The following is a 21,406-nucleotide window of genomic DNA, read 5'->3' as shown; positions in this document are numbered from 1 at the left end:
GGAAGAAAGCATGTATGGGGTGAGAAGGGAACTGTGCATTGAAAGCATCCAATCTGATGGCAGAGGGAGACCGGTGCTTAGAAGCTCATTTGGTGAGAGAGAACGAATAGAGGAGGCACAGAGATGGGGAACAAACATTTAACTAGTGAGAGAGATTGAAGACGACTGCGAAGAGAAACCTTGCAAAAAGGACACATTCATGCAGATCCTCAAAGATGAACATGCAGTCATCCCTACATGTTTTTACACATATAAAAACACAGATGCATGGAGAGCAAGCATACACACAGACACATATTTCTACACATGCACTCATGTGTGCCCAGATACACACACACTAAACATGCAAAACATGACAGCATTTACACATAGATATGCACCCTCACATGTACACAAATGTTACATCCTCACACAGAGACCCACAGTCCAGTGTGCACATATCCACACAGGTACACAGCCATAGAACTGACATACATACACATCAACATATAATGTGCACATACAGACAGGCATGCGCAGATATATCTATGCACATAGACACATGTACTCAGTCATACAGATACACACACTCTCTAACACAAAGGTGACCAGTGTCGATGAACATTGTGAGCTCCGTGGCTTCCCAGACCTTCATCTTTTCCCTGCAGTTGTTTCAAAGGTGCTCAGCAGACTCCTGGCGAGGCTGTGTGAGGCAGGGGCAGGAGCTTCAGAGTCCTCACAGCTTTGTGAGGCAAAAGTCTGAGTCCAGTCCTGGCCTCTGCCACTCACCCACCACTGGGCTATTAATGTCCTGTCTGTAGGTGAGAGATTCTGCATAGACTAATCTTGGGATTTTTTCTAACTGGCCATTTTTCTCCTTGGCACCCCCACTATCCCACTGGTAACGGCATACACTCTGCAAGGGAAACCTGAGAAATGGTTGTGAGTCTCCTCAGACAATAAGCATATCCTCCCACCCACAGCTACCTCAAGCGCCCATCAAATCAGAACCAGAATTATAAATACTTATGACTTTAGATTAATTGGCAACACATATACTATAGTATTTACAGTATCATAAATGCATCTATTTCTCTGGTTAAGCAATCTCTGAGATGGAACAGTGTTCTGTGTTTGCCAGTGGAGACAGAGCCAATGCCCAGGACACGCAGGACATAGGGGCAGAAGGTGGCATATTGTGGAGGTTTCTGGTCGATTTGCAGGGCCCACTTCCTCCATCAGCAGTGGGCTGTAGTGAGAAGCTTGCAAAGGTATGCATATCGACTAGAGTTGGACTCCCCCATCCTTAGCCCCGTGGTCCTTTGGCCTCAGCCACAGGTGCTCAGAGTCCTCTCAGTGTGGACAAATGTTTCAGTGTTTTTGGCCTGACCTGATACTACCTGGGGACCCAGGCTGCTGGGCCGGTGAGCTATCTGCTTTCTCAGCCAAAGGGCTCTCGAACCAGCAGCATCAGCTTTTTCTTGCCTTTGTAGATCTGTTTGTGGTTGTTGATGAACAGGGCAAATTGCAGGTAGCCATCCTAGGGCAGCAGGGGGGTCTCCCGAGCCTTGCTTAGAAACTCAATGAACTGCCCATACTGGCAATGGCTAATGTGTGTTAGGTGTAGTGTGTGGTGTTGATGTAAGCATTGCATCAGCAACTGGTGCCATGGAGCTCTGTCAGTGGAGATGAGCTTTCCAGAGCTGCGGCGGCCTGAGGTGCTGGCCAGGCCAGGTGCAGTCACCTTGCAGCCTTGCACACAGGATATCTGAAAGCACCATGGCAATGTGCACACTCTTCATCACCAGGGGGATGAGAACTGCCAGCTCATTCTTGCCCAGAGAGTGGCTGAGGGCACAAACCCAGAGCACATCATTGATGGCTGGGTGGGTATCCTGGTTATGAGCCAGGTTAAGATGGCTCATGGCCAATGAGGCCAGCTTGAAGGCTTGGAGCGCGTAGCCACGGAGCTCCACATAGCAGGCAATGGTGAACAGCTGTGAATGGGTCATGCCACCGGCAGCAGCCTCAGTGGCAATCTGGCAGGCTGCCTCAAAGGCAATGTGGTCTTTCTCACAGAGTGTAAGGGCTGACAGGGCACAGCTCTGTGGATGCTTCATAGCACACTGCAGGGCCAGTGTGCAAGCACAGCTAGCCAGTTCCTCCCGCTGTGGATAGTCAAGACTGAGGCACAGGATAGTGGTGTGGGATATGGCTGTGGCAGCTACAATACTAGCAGCCTCAGTATGGGTGAAGAGTGTGTACCAGCTCTGCAAGATGCTCCCTGGGGCCCGCACACCTGTCAGGGAGAGCCTGAGCTCAGCCGTGGCCATCTGGGTCCTGATTCAGGTCGGCCCAGATTACCATGTGGGGTTTGAACTTGGCCTACAGAGATGAGTTCTCCCTCCTCCTCAGCAACCTTGAGATGATCTGAGGCAAACCAGGGCAAGGGAAGCCTCCCAGATGGCCAAACCTTGTTTAGGGTCTCTTCCTATCTCTTCCTTCCCCAGGTCAGAGGGTTGAAGGTTTCTGCAGGTGCTCTTAGTCCCTCACAAGGATGGAGCAGTAGAGCCTGAGGTTTGCTTGCCCCGAGGCCAGGGTTGCAGATCTGCCAGGGGTTCTAGCTGAACTGGGGCCTCTCAGGGTAGAATCTTGTGCTGGGGCTTTGGGCTTTAGAAACGGTCCTGAGCCTCCAAGCTGTCTGGGTTTCTCACAAGCATGGACAGGGACGGGGACCAAACCACCAGGCCCACTACCTCCCAAGGGCACACTTGAGTATTGGCAGCTGAAAATTCATTCCCTTAGACTTGTCTCTGATGAGAGGGTCAAAGTGCTGCTGACATCAGCATATGGTTGGTTTAAGCAGTGAGGACAGAACTTGGGCTGGCTGAACAGAGGCCATCTTCTCCCACCAGCAGCCCCATCCTTTCTTAGGCCATCAGGAATAGGAATATGAGAGCTCCAAGGATTCGTTGTCCTGTCCCAAGAGTAGAGTATAGAAACTCCTTTCCTGTGGGGGTAGAGGGAGGTGGGCTATACTCATTTCTGAAGCACAGGTCACCAACCATCGTACCATCTCTCCGCGTCTCCAGTTAAGGGATGATAAGGTCATCTCATCACCTGTAACCCAGGTTCCAGGGCCACGTTGAGCAGGGTGCTGTCAGTACTACTGTTAGTGGGAGCAGCAATCTTGAACGCATTTTGGGCCACTTTGAAGATGAGGGGGGAAGAATGAATGTGCTTCTGCATTGCTCCCAGAATTGTTAAGAGCCTCAAAGTGTCTCCTTTGGCAGCAGTCAGCACGGTGGAGGCCAGTTCCCACCGCTGTGATTCCAAGTGTCCAAGCGTGAACCAGGGAGGATAATGGCTGGGCACCAGAGACACCATATGGTGAGTGAGGGACATGTCACCTGCACAACATGAATTTTCTAAAACAGGTAACCTTATGACACGTAAGCCTAATTTACAGGTGGGGTCTGGATCGTGAGACAGCAGAGCTGAGAACAAATACTTGGCAGAGATATGCATGGAAACACTCTCTCGGTGGATGACTTCTCCCAGATCCCTGAAAGGGCCCCCTTCCAGCAGCAAGATGCACTATTTTTGGAATGTTTGCACTGGGTCATCATCCAATTGCAGTTCTTGGAGTTGGCTGAGGAGCTGTTCCTCATTACGGCACAACTTGTCCTGTGCATAGGAGACTTCAGGCATTACCCTCTGTGACCCAGGCCCATGGATGCAGCCTCCAGGGCCAATGACAAGTAGGACTCACTGCTGTTTGGGGAGCTTACAGCCACAGGTACATGTTGGTACACAGGGGGTCTGCTTTCATTCATATCTAGATAGCCGTCATCATTCAGGAGGCAGGTCTCAGTCAAAGTTAGAAAGAGGCAGCCGATGGGATCCAGGGGGTGGCCAACCCAGCCTTCCAGGTTTGTGATGGTTGTGGCTCCTCTCTGCAGCACTTGTTTCTTCTGATGCTTGTAGATTTTCAGGTGCCACCACTGCTGAACCTCAGAGTATTAATAATGGCCACTGTGAGTCTGAGGGCCTCTTTTGGATAACCATGGGAATGTGGGGCATCAACCCGAGCACAGGATGTGGCACATGCTGAAACCACAGTGGCTGGCCTTGGGAATTAAAGAATAGTCTTGGCTGGGCATGGTGGCTCGTGCCTGTAATCCCAGCATTTTGGGAGGCCAAGGTGGGCGGATCATGAGGTCAGGAGATCAAGACCATCCTGGCCAACATGGAGAAACCCCGTCTCTACTGAAAATAGAAACAATTTAGCTGGGCATGGTGGTGGGCCCCTATAGTCCCAGCTACTCGTGAGGCTGAGGCAAGAGAGTCATATGAACCTGGGAAGCGGAGCTTGGACTGAGCCGAGATCGTGCTACGGCACTCCAGCCTGGGCGACAGAGCGAGACTCCATCTCAAAAACAAACAAACAAACAAACAAACAAAAAATATTAGCTTGGCATGGGGGCACATGCCTGTAATCCCAGCTATTCGGGAGGCTGAGGCAAGAGAATAGCTTGAACCTGGGAGGTGGAGGTTGCAGTGACCCCAGATCGCCCCACTGCACTCCAGCCTGGCAACAGAGCTACTTGATTCTGTCTCAAAAAAAAAAAAAAAAAAAAAAAATTGCACAGATCCCCGAAAATATGATTATATACATTTTCTTTTTTGTTTTGTTTTGTTTTGGCTTGGTTTTTTGTGATGAAGTTTCACTCTTGCACCCAGCCTGGAGCAGTGGTGCGTTCTTGGCTCACTGCAACATCCACCTCCCGGGTTCAAGCCATTCTCCCACCTCAGCCTTTCAACCAAGTAGCTACTTTTTTTTTTTTTTTTTTTTGAGAGGGAGCTTTGCTCTTGTCGCCCAGGCTGGAGTGCAATGGTAAGTTCTTGGCTCACTGCAACATCCAACTCCAGGCTTCAAGAGATTCTCCCACCTCAGCCTCCTGAGTAGCTGGGATTACAGGCTCCCACCAGCAAGACCGGCTAATTTTTTTGTATTTTTAGTAGAGATGGGGTTTCATGATGTTAGCCAGGCTAGTCTCAAACTCCTGACCTCAAGTGATCCACTCGCCTTGGCCTCCCAAAGTGCTGGGATGGCAAGCATGAGCCACTGTGCCCAGCCTGATTGTATACATTTTCAATAAACATATATGAAAATGGTCTCAGGCATTTTAATAATTAGAAGACCAAAATCAATGAAAATGTAATAACATTACCCACTAACCAGAATATATAAAAGAAAGACTGACAAAATCAGGTGTTGGAAAGGACATCTAATTAGAATGCTCTTAAACTTGTGGTTGGGTTGTGTATTAGTCAAAAAAACTTTGGAATTAAAAAACTTAATTGATAAATTGTGTGTATTTGTGGTGTACCACATTATACATATATACACACACAGACACGCATTGTAGAATAGCTGAATCTGCATGTATATATATAGCCACAGACATACATTGTAGAATGGCTAAATCAAGCTACCTAGCATATCAGTTAGCTTAGAATCTTATCTTTTTTTTAAATTTTTTTATTTTTAGATGGAGTCTCCCTCTGTCACCCAGGCTAGAGTGCAATGGTGCAATCTCGGCTCACTGCAACCTCTGCCTCCCAGGTTCAAGTGATTCTCCTACATCAGTCTCCTGAGTGGCTGGGATTACAGGTGCCTGCCACCACACTTGGCTAATTTTTGTATTTTTAGTAGAGATAGGGTTTCACCATCTTGGCCAGGCTGGTCTCAAACTCCTGACCTCAAGTGATCCTCCTGCCTTGGTCTCCCAAAGTGCTGGGATTACAGGCATGAGCCACTGCACCGGGTCTCTTTCTTTTATTTCCTAACCTAAAGCAGAACTTCCTAGTGTATATGGGTTGGAAGGCTTCTTTTTTACATTAAAACATTTCATAAATTTCTACACAATAGTAGTTGTACTTTCATCCAGTCTACAGATAGTATTAAATAATGTAAAGAGTAACTTACCTCCCATCTTAAGTCATGAAGCTTAGGAATCACATACGATCTAGAGAATGAATAAAATGGGTCATAGAAGCTATGACTGGGAGAAATGGTATTATAAAGTATATCTGGGATGAGTGTGCATTTTATTTTGTGATTTGGTTGAGGTTTTTTATAGACTTGGAGACCTTTCGTTTCTTTGTATTGTTGCTATATGTAATTAAAATTGATATTAACCAGTAGTACTGACAAGAATTGCTTTTGTTGACAGTATTTTTAAATGACTAGATTTTTTCTTGAAAGCACTGTGTAACTAACTACAAAATAAAATTGTTTTCCATCTATGAATTCTTGTGGGAATAAGACCATTTAAAGCTGCTTTTGCCATTATGATATAAGTTAATGCACTTTGGCAATAATGTATTAATTGCTCAAACATTGTCTGGACACAATTAATGTAGATCCCAGAAGTGTTTGTTAGGACCCAAGAGTAGTTTATGTGTCAGGAATTTCTTCTTAAATGATTAAATATAAAAGTATGCTAGGTATAGATTATTATATTTAATCTATATTTGTGACCTTTTTCTTTTATGTGCAGTTTCTGTGAAAATAGCTTTTAAAGCAACTGTTCCAAATAGAATGCTACTATCTCTGTACCTCCATTGACTTCCTTTCTGTAAAGCTTCAGGTTGGCTGTACTGGAGATCATTTCCTTTCCAAATTACCATCTGATGGCAAAGAAGTACCACTGGTGGTGCCAAAGTTTAAGTTATTTTATATTCAACCCAGGACACAAAGGAACTCCTTCACCTCTGGAAGAACTTTAAGGTAAACCAAAAAAAGCATTTAAAAATCAATATGTAGCATTTAAATGCTGTTACTTTCTCTTTTATATCTTTTTTTTTTTTTTGAGACAGAGTCTTGTTCTGTCACCAGGCTGGAGTGCAGTGGGGCGAACTCGGCTCACTGCAACCTCCGCCTCCCAGGTTCAAGTGATTATCCTGCCTCAACCTCCCAAGTAGCTGGGACTACAGGCATGCACCACCAGGCCTAGCTAATTTTTATAGTTTCAGTAGAGATGGGGTTTCACCATGTTGGTCAGAATGGTCTCGATCTCTTGACCTCATGATCTGCCTGCCTTGGCCTTCCAAAGTACTGGGATTACAGGTGTGAGCCACTGCACCCGGCCAATTTGGACTTTTTAAAAGAAATAATATATAATTGGCCATCCATATCCATGGGTTCCACATCTGTAGATTTAACCAACTGCAGATCAAAAATATTCAGAAAAAAATGATGGTTGTACTGTACATGTACAGCCTTTTTTCTTTGCATTTTTTCCTGAATGATACAATACAACAACTATCTCAATACGATTTACATTGTATTAGGTATTATAAGTAATCAAGAGATGATTTAAAGCATATGGGAGGATGTGTGTAGGTTATATGCAAATATTACACCATTTATATAAGGGACTTGAGTATTTATGGATTTTGGTATCCAAGGAGGGTCCTGGAACCAATCCCCCACATATACTGAGGGATAACTGTAATAATAATACCTCAGTTATCTTTCACATATCTAGAATGAAAGAGAAAGGAATTATTTTGTATTTCATTAGTAAACATAGAAAACATGTCTCTTATCTATTATTTTCTAATATTTGGTGCAATGAAAAATAGGGAAACAATCAAGTAGTCCTTTTCCTTCCCTGCTTTCTCCACCAGTCTATACTTCCCAGTCTAAATAGTTACTTGAATAAGGTAGATCCATTGGCTGAATTTGGCTGATGAAGCCAAAGGATTAATAGAGAGAAGATGAAACAACATGTAGTTCTTGTTTTTTAAAAAACAATTTGTCTTAGCCCATTGAAACACCATAAGCCACAATGGCTTTTTTCCCCTCAAAATTTTATTAGAAAAATTTCAGGTCAGGTGCAGTGGCTTACACCTGTAATCCCAACACTTTGGGAGGCTGAGGCAGGTGGATTATGAGGTCAGGGGTTCGAGACCAGCCTGACCAACATGGGGAAACCCCATCTCTACTAAAAATACAAAAAGTAGCTGGGCGTGGTGGTGGGTGCCTATAATCCCAGCTACTCAGAAGGCTGAGGCAGGAGAATTGCATGAACCCGTTAGGTGGAGGTTGCAATGAGCTGAGATCACACCACTGCACTCCAGCCTGGGTGACAGAGTGAGAATGCGTCTCAAAAAAAAAAAAGAAAAGGAAAAGAAATATTTCAAACATCCAGGAAAGTAAAACACTTAATAGCAAATACCCGTATGTCTACCACATAGATTCTGCCATTAACATTACTTACTACACTTGCTTTATCAAATATCCATCCTCCAATGCATTCTTCTATCCATTATTAATCTTCCTTTTGGGGGGAATGAATTTCAGAGTAAATTGAAGACACCAATAAATATTTCCTTCTAAATACTTAAACATATACATCATTTACTGGACTTCAACAATCTCTTTACAGTTTTCTTCTGACATCAATTTTATGCACAATGAGCTCCCCAAGTGAATGTTTGTTGAATTTTGTGTATATTTGTGAATTTTAAGTGTATATTTATTAAATATTGACAAACGTATGGCTGTATAATACAAATCTCTATGAAGATCTACAGCATTTGTCCACATATGTTTTGTCTTATCCCCTCTCTTTTCTTCTTCTGGGATTCCAATTAGGGAAATAGGTATATGTTGGACCTTTTGATATGGTTCTGTGGGTCTCTGAGACTATTTTTTTCTAGTATCTTTTTTCTCTCTTCTTTAGAGTCAATAATATTGATCTTTTTTCAAGTTCACTGTCTCTTCTTCTGTTATCTTCATTCTGCAGTTAAGCCTATAGATGAATTTTTTATTTAGACATTGCATTTTTTTAGTTCTAGAGTTTACAGTTCATTGTTATAGTTTTCCTCTACTGCAATTTCTGATTTTTACATTATTGTAAACCGATTTTCTTTCATATATGTGAGCTTTAAAATCTTTTTCTGCTAATTTCAGCATCTGGGATCTGGGTTTGAATTCTGTGGATTGTCTTTCTTCTTGAAAAGGGATCACATTTTCTTGTTTCTTTGGAGTAATTTGGGGTTGGATTCTTGGTATCAGTATAAAAAATATTGAATGTTATGTTGTGGAGACTCTAGGTTCAGTTACATTCCTCTGAGAAGGTTCCTTCCTTCCTCCCTCTCTTCTTTCCGCCCTCCCTTCCTCCTTCCCTTTCTCCTTTCCTTCCTGATATGGTTTGGATGTTTGTCCCCTCTATATCTCATGTGATTCCCAATGTTGGAGGTGGGGCCTGATGGGAGGTGATTGGATCACGGGGCAGATCCCTCATGAATGGCTTAGCACCATCGCCTTGATTCAAAGTGAGTTTCTCGCTCTGAGTTCCTGTGAGATCTGCTTGTTTAAAAGAGCATGGCACCTCCGCTGTGCATCTCTTGCTCCTGCTGTGACCAGGTGATGTGCCTGCTCCCCCTTTGACTCTGGCCATGAGTGTAAGCTTCCTGAGGCCCTTACAAGAGGCAGATGCTGGCACTATGCTTCCTGTGCACTCTGCAAAACTGTGAGCAAATGAAACCACATTTTTTTATAAATTACCCAGCTTCAAGTATTCCTTTATAGTGATGCAAACAGCCTAACACAACTCTCTCCCTTTCTTTCCTTTCTTTCTTCCTCCCTTCTGCCAGACAAGTAAGTTGGTTGGACTTAAACTACAAATTTTGTCTTGGGTGGTAGTTCAGAGATCAGCCAGATATTTGAACAGGCTTTATTTACAGAATTTGGGAATCTCTCCTTTCCAGGAATTCCCACCTTACTTTTCTGCAGCTCTGATTTCCCTGAACTCTACCCTGTGGTTCTTCAGGCCAGAAAGACTGAGTTTTCTATTGGAGCTTTATATAACCTGTGTGGTGCCAACTTTGATGTGTACTCAGGCTAAAAGTCATTAAAAACAGATAACTCACTTTGTGCCATTACCTTTTTCCCAAGAGTCAACTGCTGTCCGGATCTGTATTACTTTTCTTTACTCTTCCTTGCCTAAAGGATTTTTATTTGCTTGTTTTGTTTTAGTTTTGGTCTAGAGTTTATTGTTACCTGCAAGAGAGTTGGGTCTGGCAGGAGTGATTATTTTTTTAATTTTAATTTTAATTTTAATTTTTTTGTTTTGAGACAGAGTTTCACTTTGTCACTCAGGCTGGAGTGCAGTGGCGTGGTCTGGGCTCCCTGAAATTTCCACCTCCTGGGTTCAAAGAATTCTTGTGCCTCAGCCTCCAGAGTAGCTGGGACAACAGGCACACACCACCACGCCCAGCTAATTTTTGTAATTTTTAAGAGTAGAGATGGGGTTTCACCACGTTGGCCCGGCTAGTCTCCAATTTCTGTCCTCAAGCAGTTCACTCACCTTGGCTTCCCAAAGTGCTGGGATTACAGACGTGAACCACTGTTCCCTGCCAAATTTTCATTACTTAAAGAAAGAAGAAAATATGAACCCAGTGTCTGGCCTACCATCTTATTTTGTACATATCAATAGTACTTCTCAAAAAACAGTTTTTGAAAGTTCTGGCTCACAGATTGCCCAATCAATTGATCTTTGTCTTTTTTTCATACTTGTTAACAATGTTGGGATCAAGCCATGCAGCCTTGTAATCTGTTTTATCCACATAATATATTGTGACCATTTCATGTTTGTTGCTTTTTGATGACTTCATAGTATGTCTTCATATAGATTTACCATAATTCGTCCAACAAATTTTCTATTTTTAGGTAATTTTGAGTTTTTAATGTATTATTGTTATCAGAAAAAAGGTAAGAAATATCTTCCTGGCAATATGTGATAGCTTTTCTTATGTTCTTCATGTCACACTCATCAAAAAGCATTGCCTTTTAAGTTGAATGAGGGAGAAATTGGTTAACTCTTAAATTATATGTTATGTATTAGAGAGAAAATTACTTTTATTAGAGTCAAGAAAGTAAGGTGGTACCTCATTATAAAGAAGCTAAATATGCGTATGTATGTATGCATACATATGTGAATAATGGGTTGAGATAGAGAAGATTTTGAGAGGATAGGGCAGACTGCTATCAATGACTAATATTGTCTTTCAAGAATAGTCATGAATCATTTAACAATGGGGATATGTTCTGAGAAATGTGTTGCTAAGCTATTCCATCATTGCATGGACAGTATAGAGGCACTTAACACAAAGCTAGATGGTTTAGCCTACTAAACACTTAGGCTATATGGATATAGCCTAAGCTGTCACATATTGTAGCTCCTAGACTACAGACCTATATAGTATATTACTATACTGAATACTGTAGGCAGTTATAACACAATGGAAAGTGTTAGTGTATCTAAATATATCTAAACATAGAAAAGGTACAGTAAAAATATGGTATAAAAGATGATACACCTTCTATTAGTCCATTTTCACACTGCTGATAAAGACATGCCTGAGACTGGGTAATTTATGATGAAAAGAGGTTTAATGGGTTCACAATTCCATGTGGCTGGAGAGGTCTCACAACAATGGTGGAAGGCGAAAGGCACATCTTACATGGCAGCAGGTGAGAGAGAATGAGAGGGAAGCCAAAGGGGAAGCCTCTTATAAAACCATAAGATCTTGTGAGACTTATTCACTACTACAAGAACAGTACGGGGAAAACTGCCCCCATGACTCCATTATCTCCTACCACGTCCCTCCCACAACATGTGGGAATTCTGGGAGCAACAACTCAAGATGAGATTTGGGTGGGACACAGCCAAACCATATCATTCTTCCCCAGTCCCCCCCAAATCTCATGTCCTCACATTTGAAAACCAATCATACCTTCCCAACAGTCCCCCAAAGTCTTAACTCATTTCATCATTAACTTAAATGTCCACAGTCCAAAGTCTCATCTGAGACAAGGCAAGTCCCTTCCACCTATGAGCCTGCAAAATCAAAAGTGAGTTAGTTACTTCCTAGATACAGAGGGGGTAAAGGCATTGGATAAATACACCATTCCAAATGGGAGAAATTGGCCAAAATGAAGGCGCTAAAGGCCCCATGCAAGTCCGAAGTCCAGGGGGGCAGTAAAATCTTTTTTTTTTTTTTTTTGTGAGATGGAGTCTCACTCTGTCACCCAGGCTGGAGTGCAGTGGTGCGATCTCGGCTCACTGCAAGCTCCATCTCTCGGGTTCATGCCACTCTCCTGCCTCAGCCTCCTGAGTAGCTGGGACTACAGGTGCCCACCACCACACCTGGCTAATTTTTTGTATTTTTAGTAGAGATGGGGTTTCACTGTGTTAGCCAGGATGGTCTCAATCTCCTGACCTCGTGATCCACCTGCCTCAGCCTCCCAAAGTCCTGGAATTACAGGTGTGAGCCACTGCACCCGGCCAGGGCAGTCAAATCTTAAAGCACCAAATTCATCTCCTTTGACTCCATGTCTTGCATCCAGGTCACACTGATGCAAGAGGTGCGTTCTCATGGTCTTGGGCAGCTCCACCCATGTAGCTTTGCTCCTGGCTGCTTTCATGGGCTGGTGTTGAGTCTCTGTGGCTTTTCTAGATGCACAGTGCAAGCTGTTGGTGAATCTACCATTCTGGGGTCTGGAAGATGGTGGCTCTCACAGCTCCACTAAGGCAGTGCCCCAGTGGGGACTCTGTGTTTGGTCTTCAACTTCACCTTTCCCTTCTGCACTGCCCTAGCAGAGGTTCTCTATGAGGCCCCTACCCCTACAGCAAACATCTGCCTGGACATCCAGGCATTTCTGCACATTCTCTGAAATCTAAGCAGAGGTTCCCAAACCTCAATTTTTGACTTCTGTGTACCCACAGGCTCAACACCACATGGAAGCTGCCAAGGCTTGGGGCTTGCACCCTCTGAAGCCATGGCCCAAGTCATACCTTGGTCTCTTTTGTCCATGGCTAGAGTGGCTGAGATGTCCCTAGGCCGCACACAGCAGGGGGGCCCTAGGCCCAGCCCACAGACCCATTTTTTCCTCCTAGGCCTCTGGGCCCATGATGGGAGGGGCTGCTGCAAAGGTCTTTGACATGCCCTGGAGACATTTTCCCCATTGTCTTGGTGATTAACATTTGGTGATTAACATTTGGCTGCTTGTCATTTATGCAAATTTCTGCAGCTGGCTTGAATTTCTCCTCAGAAAATGGGTTTTTTTTATTTTCTATTGCATTGTCAGGCTGCAAATTTTTTGGACTTCTGTCCCCTGTTTCTGTTTCAAAACTGAGTGCTTTTAATAGCACCAAAATTACCTCTTGAATGCTTTGCTGCTTAGAAATTTCTTCTGCCAGACACCCTCAATTATCTCCCTCAACTTCAAGGTTCCACAAATTTCTAGGGCAGGGACAAAATGCCACCAATCTCTTTGCTAAAACATAGCAAGAGTTGCTTTTACTTCATTTCCCAACAAGTTCCTTATCTCCATCTAAGATCATCTCAGCCTGGATTTTATTGTCCACATGATTATCAGCATTTTGGTGAAAGCCATTCAGCCAGTCTCTAGGAAGTTCGAAACTTTCCCACATCTTCCTGTCTTCTTCTGAGCCCTACAAACAGTTCCAGACTCAGGCTGTTATCCAATTCCAAAATCACTTTCACATTTTTGGGTATCTTTATAGCAGCACCCCACTCCTGGCACCAATTTACTGTATTACTCCTTTTTCATGATGCTGATAAAGACATACCCGGGACTGGGTAATTTATGATGCAAAAGACGTTTTATGGACTCACTGTTCCACTTGGCTGGGGAGGCCTCACAATCATGGCGGAAGGTGAAAGGAACATCTTACATGGTGACAGGCAAGGGAGAATGAGCGCCAAGTGAAAGGGGATACCCCTTATAAAACCATCAGATCATGTGAGACTTATTACCACAAGAACAGTGTGGGGGAAACTGCCTCCATGATTCAATTATCTCCCACTGGCTCCTCCCACAACACTTGGGAATTATGGCAGCCACAGTTGAAGATGAGATTTGGGTAGAAACACAGTCAAGCCATATCACACTTGTTTTGGGCATTTACCATGAATGGAGCTTGCAGGGCTGTAAGTTGTTTTGGGTGAGTCAGTGAGTAAGTAATGAGTGAATGGGAAGCCTAGGACATTACTGTATGTATACTATTGTGGACTTTATAAACACTCTACACTTAGGACACACTAAATTTATTGAATATATTTTTGTTCCTTCAATAATAAATCTTAGCTTGCTATAACTTTCTTACTTTATAATCCTTTAAATATTCTTAAACTTTTTGACTGTTTTGTAATAACACTTGGCTTAAAACACCAAACAACAGTGTGCAGCTATCCAAAAATACTTTCTGTATGTCCTGACTGTACAAGCTTTTTTTCTATTAAAAATTTCTTTTTTTTACTTTTTAAACTTTTTTGTTAAAAACTAAGACCCAAACATACACATTAGCCTAGGCCTACATATCTTGATGACAACCATCGCGATGTCACTAGGCGATAGGAACTTTTCAGCTTCATTATATTCTTATGGCACCACTGTCATATATGTGGTCCATAGTTAACCACAACGTTGTTATATGGAGAATTATGATAATTTAAACCTTTGAAGAATTTAGTTTTATGTCTCTATACTATTCCCAATGTGATCACTAACCTTGAAAGGAATTTGAGCTATGTTTTATCCTTTTTAAATTATGAGATACAATACACATCGAAAAATCCACAAAACAGAAATATACAGCTCAGTCATTTATTACAAAGTGGAACACCTGTGTAGGTATCACCCAGGTAAAGAAAGAGTATTACTAGTAACCCAATAGCCTCTCTCTTTTTCTTTGCCTTTCAGTCATTCTAGAGTAATCAGTATCACAATTATTATAATCATAACTCTTGCTTTTCTTCAACCACCACCCTGACTTCTGTCTCCATAAATGACTTTTGCCTGTTGTTGTTTTGTTTTGTTTTGTTTTGTTTTGTTTTGTTTTGTTTTGAGGCAGAGTCTCACTCTGTTGCCCAGGCTGGAGTGCAGAGGCACAATCTTGACTCACTACAAGCTCCGCCTCCTGGGTTCATGACATTCTCCCGCCTCAGCCTCCCGAGTAGCTGGGACTACAGGCACCTGCCATTGCACCCGGCTAATTTTTTGTATTTTTAGTAGAGGTGGGGTTTCACCATTCACAGGATGGTCTCGATCTCCTGACCTTAGGTGATACCACCTGCCTCGGCCTCCCAAAGTGCTGGGATTATAGGCAGAGCCACCACGCCCGGCCTGTTTCAGCCTATTTTTTATGTGTCTTTTTATTGAGGAATAATCAATATAAAATAAACCCCTGATATTTAAAGTGCCCAATATTGTGTATTTTAAGATGTTTATACACCCTTGGATAATCACCACAATGAATCAGTGATTCCATCAGAAGAAATCGGTGACTGGTTCTGGCAGAATCCAGGGAACTCTCTCTAATATCTCGTGAAATTCTACTTGGACTCAAGTAAGAAACTGGGCTCTGGGGCTCCCAGCCACATCTTGGGATCTAAAGATGCAACGGCCTTTGCAAGGATTTTGCACATCGCGGTGCTGCAGCCTGAGAATGGGTCTATCTCGGGGTCTGCACAGGGGCAGTGGATTTCACAGTGGCTCTGAGGCTTATGCAGTGCCCCAGGCCCATGGGAAAGTGAGATACAAATCTTCCCTCTGCTCTCTAGGCCTGGTGTAGTGATCCTGGTTGGTGGCTCTGACAAATCTAGCTCAGAATGTAACTTCTGTTGTGAACACCTGATTTTCCTTGGACAAATAGTTCTGACAATATCTTATTTCAGTTCAACTAGTATATTGATCCATTGCTCATAGTTCTCATTCCATTCTTGCTTTCACAATTGGTGGACCCTGTCTTGTGCCCACAGTTCTCTGCCTCTCTCCCTGCTAGTCCAGCCTCCTGCAAAGGTTCAGCTCCCAGAAGAGACTCCTACATCCACTGCCCTGGAAGAAGCAACACTATGAGTAGAATGGCAAGATTTTATCACATCGGCACTGGGGATATCTCATCACTACTCTGGGCCCATTGAAGCAATCACATACTCTCTGAACCTGAGTTTTCATTTTTGGCTCCATGTAACCCTACCTCAGCAGCTCTTGCTTTCAACATGGGGATGAGCTGAAGAAGAGGTTTGTAAATGGCAAGTATCGGTCACTCTTCACCATGCAGGGGTGGCTGTGTCCTTCTGTGTCAGGCTTTGTGCCAGCAGGGCTGTGCCCCACAAGCTCTTCCAAGGTCCTCCATGCGGTCCGTGTTCCCTCAGCTGGCCACATTGTCTGGAAGTTAAGGTCACCTCCTCATGCACTGGAAGAAGCAGCAGAGTCAAGTGGACAGTGTGGCTTGGCACCACCAGCTCCTATGGGAGCCCTAGATGGTAATGCCCGCTGGTCTCCAGCTTGCAGGTTTCTGATTTCGGGCTCTTGCTCTAGGGCTGGCCACTTGGGCTCCTGCAATACTCTGGGATCCTGTCTGAGGATACAGGTGATGATCACAGTTCAGGATGTGGAAAGTGCTCAGTGTTAACCCAGGACACTGTCTTATGGGGACACGAGGCACAAGCCTCCCATCTGATCCCACAGCCTGGCCTATAGACTCACTTTCATTTTGCATGACTGTCACCTGACTCAGGACATTCCTGCAGTCATTTTTTCCTCCAGGACTGATGGACTAAGGCCTTTCCATTTGTCTGTCACCTCATATCCAGTCAACCTATATACTGGGCTTTTAGGATAAAACATTCCCAGCCTGGGCATTGCCACACAGGCAGGTAGCTCAGAAGGAAAATACTCTTGGTGATTCCAGATCTCTGGGTACATGGACTTGGCATGTGTTTGTGTCCGTGACTAAGGTCAGGTTTGGGGTTAGGAGTGAGAGTGGTCACTACATGGTCCAGGAAAAATGTGCTGAGGTTTCTGTTGTCAAAGATAAAATTTATACACCTTCCTGCCCTTCCCTGTACCTGAGGCAGCCTCCTGAAGCTGGCAGGTTTCTGAGATTCTCCATAAATGGAGAGGAAACATCCCATAGAATGGATGACTGGGACAAAAAGACAAGACAGGATGAGGGTACAGATGTCAGCAAGGGCTAAACAGCAAGTGTGCACTTGATCATGCCAAAGAATACTGAAATAGCTTTGAGGGTAATTCAGTGTCCTTGAGGATTAAAAACAAACTGGAGATTGAGGGCTTCAAACCCCCATTAGGTCCTTGTGCAAACAGATGCTGAATTCCAACCCACATTAAGAAAGAGGCGAAAAAGATGAGGCAAAATCTCTGAAAGACAGGAGGAGGGGATTTCTGCAGTTTCTTGATGCTTAAGAGACAGGGACCTACCAGGCACTCACCTAAAAAATCCTGCAGGGTCACAGCACAGGGAAGGAAATGTGTTGGATACATAAGATGACTTTGATGTTGAAAATACCACCTCCACCACCGATAATGGATTTCATCATTCATACTTAGGTGCATATACAACCTCTAGCAACCATAATTACCACAAAGAACAGGCATTGTGTAAACTTTTATGAGGTTCTGTGTTATAAAATAATTACACAAAATGTATAAATAATGTGGGCACTAATAAGGTGAGGTTATATGTTGCAATATCTAGGGTTCCTATTGAATTTATAGAATGTAAAACTAAATAGGTACCAATGTAAAATGATACAGTTAGAAACACTTGATTCCTGAAAAATAAAAAGTGAATGAAAAGAAATAAAGCAAAAAGCCCAAATAAGATAAAGGGAAAGGTGAACTCACACACAATATCAGCAATTATATTCAATGTAAATGTACTGATGAACCAGATAAAAATACATTTCCTTAAAATAAAGTTACTTGTATGTTAAATTTTAAAGGATGCTAAAAATACACTATGCAAACATTTACCTGCAGAAAGCTCTTGTGGTTGTCCTGTTATCAGACCAAATAATTTTAATGAACATTATTTACATCAGGAAATGTGGGACATTTTATGTGTATAAAATGAAATATTCAACAAGAACACAAAACAATTATAAAATACACATGAGTCCATGTGTGGTGGCTCACGCCTGTAATCCCAGCACTTTGGGAGGCCAAGGCAGGTGGATTGCTTGAGCTCAGGAGCTCTAGACCAGCCTGGGTAGCGTGGCAAAATTTCATCTCTAAAATGTACAGAGAAAAAAAATTAGCCAGGCACAGTGGCATATGTGTCTGTAGTCCGAGATACTTGGGAGCCTGAGGTAGGAGGATCCCTTGAGCCTGAGAGGTGGAGGTTGCAGTGAGCCAAGATAGCACCACTGCACTCCTACCAGGGTGACAGAGTGAGATCCCATCTCAAAGAACAACAACAAACAAACAAACAAACAAGCAAACAAAACAAAAAAACACACACACCAAAATAACCAAAAAACATGTCCCTAATAATACAATCTATACAAAATATAAATTAGCAGGACTAAGGAAAAGAATCAATTCACAATTATAATTATAAATAATGGCACACACTTTTATTAACTGAGTGAATCAGCAGAAAAAAATTGCACATAACAATATGTGAACAACCTGATAAACCAAATTCACCCACTGACACCAGGAGCCCAAACCTGAGGAGTAGTTGGCTAGTGACTATGTATTACTGAAACAATTGAATAAGTGCAAGAAGAAATAAATGAGGCATTCATTATTTCTGCCCGATTTGATGCTTCTCCTCTCTGTCCTGTGAGCAGGGGGCACTCCTGTGTCTATTCCTAATCCCGTTCTTATCCCCTCCTCTCTCTCCCCAAGACTGAGCTGCATTCTGCAGGGTGGCTCCCACACCCCTGGAGTAAATGACTGACGTGAGGAGCCCTGTCTTCCAGTGCTGCTGTTTTCATCCTGCTCTGGTTTGAATGTCTCCCTTCCAAAAGGATTTATACTTAATTGCCAGTGTGATAGTACTAAGAGGTGTGGGCCTTCAAAAGGTGATAATAGTCTTGAACATGGAGACCTCATGGTTGGGATCAGGGCTCTTATACAAAGGCTGGAGGTAGCGGTGTGCTCTGTCTCTCTTCTTTCCACCATCTGCCATGTGAGGACACAGAAAGAAGACTCTTATCAGATGACAGTGCCTTGATCCTGAACTTCCCAGCCTCAAAAACTGTGAGAAGGCCAGGCGCAGTGCCTCATGCCTGTAATCCTAGTATTTGGGGAGGCTGAGGCAGAGGAATCATGAGATCAGGAGTTTGAGACCAGCCTGACCAACATGATGAAACTCTGTCTCTACTAAAAATACAAAAAATTAGCCGGGCATGGTGGCACACACCTGTAGTCCCAGCTACTCAGGAGGCTGAGGCAGGAGAATTGCTAGAACCTGGGAGTTGGAGGTTGCAGTGAGCCGAGATCGTGCCACTGCACTCCAGCCTGGTGACAGAGCGAGACTCTGTAAAAAAAAAAAAAAAAAAAAAAAAAAAAGTAAACAAAACAAAACAAAAAAACCTGTGAGAAAATGAATATCTGTTCTCTATTAACTACCCAGTCTGTGGGATTTTGTTGTAGCAGCACAAAGTGGACTAAAATGTGTCTGTGTCCTACAGACCTTGATTTTACAAAAAGAATATAAAACAAATTTGCTTCTCTTCATATTGCACGCGCGCACTCTCTCTCATCCTGCAATAACAGCAAATGAAGACAAAAACCAATCAACCCAACTGCAGCCATCAGCCTCATCCCCACTCCTCCCTCACTTTGTGTCAAGGGCCACAGTCACCCATGGGTTCTTCCTCCTGAGCCTCCTCCAGCTCCCAGGGACCAGCCCTCAGCCTCCTGACACATCCTCACCTGCTCTGCTGCCTTCAGGCTCTTTGTTGAAAATGACACCAATGATGTATTTCTAAAGCGTCTGTTTCATCCATCCTGTCTCCTGTCTACAACCCCAGAGAATGAACCAATCCATTCTTTGTGGAAGGAGCTGCTCAGGCCTCTGCTCCCAGAGCCCTCTGCATTCTCCCCTCACTGCAGCCTCCTCACATTGGACGGTCCTCATATTCCTTACATGCCGTTCTTCTAGTAACTAAGAAATCCTTATGGAAAAGCTCTTTGTTAATATCAGTAACTCAGGACAGAGCGAGTGTGTGACCCATGGATGCTGTGGACCGACGGGGACCAGGCTCTCAGGTGACTCCACTCACATGATTCCCACTGAGAGACTGCGATCTAACCAGTGAGCAGCAGGGGGCACTGTGGGTCTGCCTCAGGGTCTGCACAGAGAGAACCCACAGCTGGGCCACCCCCCGACTCCCCAGGGCAGAGTCTCCTGCCCACAGAACCGTGGAAGGTCCCAGCAGCTTCTTCCTCCCTGGTCCTTCCCATGGGGCCAATTCTGAGTCTCACACATTAGTCGTCTCCGTACCAAGAACAAAGCTCAGACTGCAGCTGCTTCTCAGGGTGGGGCCGAGGTCACCAGGAAGACAAACAAATGTGTGGGAACAGCCCCTCCTCTGTCAGGCCAGTGAAGAAGATAAAAGCAGCCTCAGGTGACAGAGCTGAGACTGGCGTGTCAGCTGTGCCCACCATGGCCCGGACATCTCTTCTCTTTGTGCTTCTCTCCCACTGCACAGGTGAGGCCAGTTTTCTGGGACCTGGGGCAGCCCCCAGCCTGTGTCAGCATCTCTGGCTTTGAGCCCCAAGGAGTTTAACACTTAACAGCTCCATCACCAAAGTGTGTCTGTGTTTGCAGGTTCCATCTCCCAGCCTGTGCTGACTCAGCCACCCTCCCTCTCCGCATCCCCGGGAGCATCTGCCAGACTCACCTGCACCCTGAGCTGTGACCTGAATGTCAGTGGGAAAAAATTGTATACTGGTACCAGCAGAAGTCAGGGAGCAACCCCCGGTATCTCCTGAGCTCCTACTCAGACTCAGTTAAGCACCAGGGCTCTGGAGTCTCCAGATGCTTCTGTGGGTCCAAAGATGCCTCAACTAACGACCAATGTCTCCATCTCTAGATTCTCACGTCTGAGGAGAGGTGAGAATCTATAGATGGAGACATTAGTCATTCCAGTCAATGAGAAAAGTGACTTTGGCCTGAACCTAAGGTCATCGGATCAGGGAAGGGGCCAGGAGGAGCTCCTTGAAGGGAGGCTGCAGAGCTTGAGAGGTAGGTTGAGGCAGATCAGCATGATGGCCCCCCAAGAAGGGCTCACAGAGTCACTGAAGGACTGTGACATGGCAGGGAGAAGCTCACATGGGCCTTCGGTTAGTGACCCTCCAGTTGCAATGAGAATAAAATGGAGAAGATCTGGGACAGGGAGAGAGGCTGGGGGTGCTGGTGCCATCCTGGTGAGATGGTGGTGGGCGGTTCTAGGTTGGTTAGAGTGGGGATGAAGAGCATAAAGCAGCTTTGTGATGTCTTTATGTTACAGGAAGACATAAGAGGACTTGGATTTTGTGCATGAACAATATAGATGCTTCCAG

General features: G+C 44.1%; 1 long non-coding RNA gene and 1 pseudogene across 2 annotated transcripts; both read right to left on the bottom strand.

The window, feature by feature from the left end:
* Window positions 1-1,420: 1,420 nt before the first annotated feature.
* LOC100451736 (zinc finger SWIM domain-containing protein 5-like) lies at window positions 1,421-11,638 on the bottom strand (annotated as a pseudogene).
* A 6,807-nt stretch (window positions 11,639-18,445) lies between these two features.
* LOC134760588 (uncharacterized) lies at window positions 18,446-21,288 on the bottom strand. 2 transcript variants are annotated; one of them, XR_010138361.1, is made up of 3 exons: window positions 19,775-21,288; window positions 19,260-19,376; window positions 18,446-19,018 (listed from the first exon to the last, which is right to left on the bottom strand). It is a non-coding gene; the product is annotated as an uncharacterized LOC134760588 (long non-coding RNA). The 2 variants fall into 2 exon arrangements; XR_010138362.1 differs by having other exon boundaries at window positions 18,447-19,018; window positions 20,746-21,288.
* Window positions 21,289-21,406: the final 118 nt, after the last annotated feature.

This window comes from Pongo abelii, chromosome 19 (assembly GCF_028885655.2).
Source record: "Pongo abelii isolate AG06213 chromosome 19, NHGRI_mPonAbe1-v2.0_pri, whole genome shotgun sequence".
Classification (NCBI taxonomy): Eukaryota; Metazoa; Chordata; class Mammalia; order Primates; family Hominidae; genus Pongo; species Pongo abelii.
The sequence above is the reverse complement of the archived record's forward strand: the minus strand, read 5'-3'. Positions and strand labels throughout refer to the sequence as shown.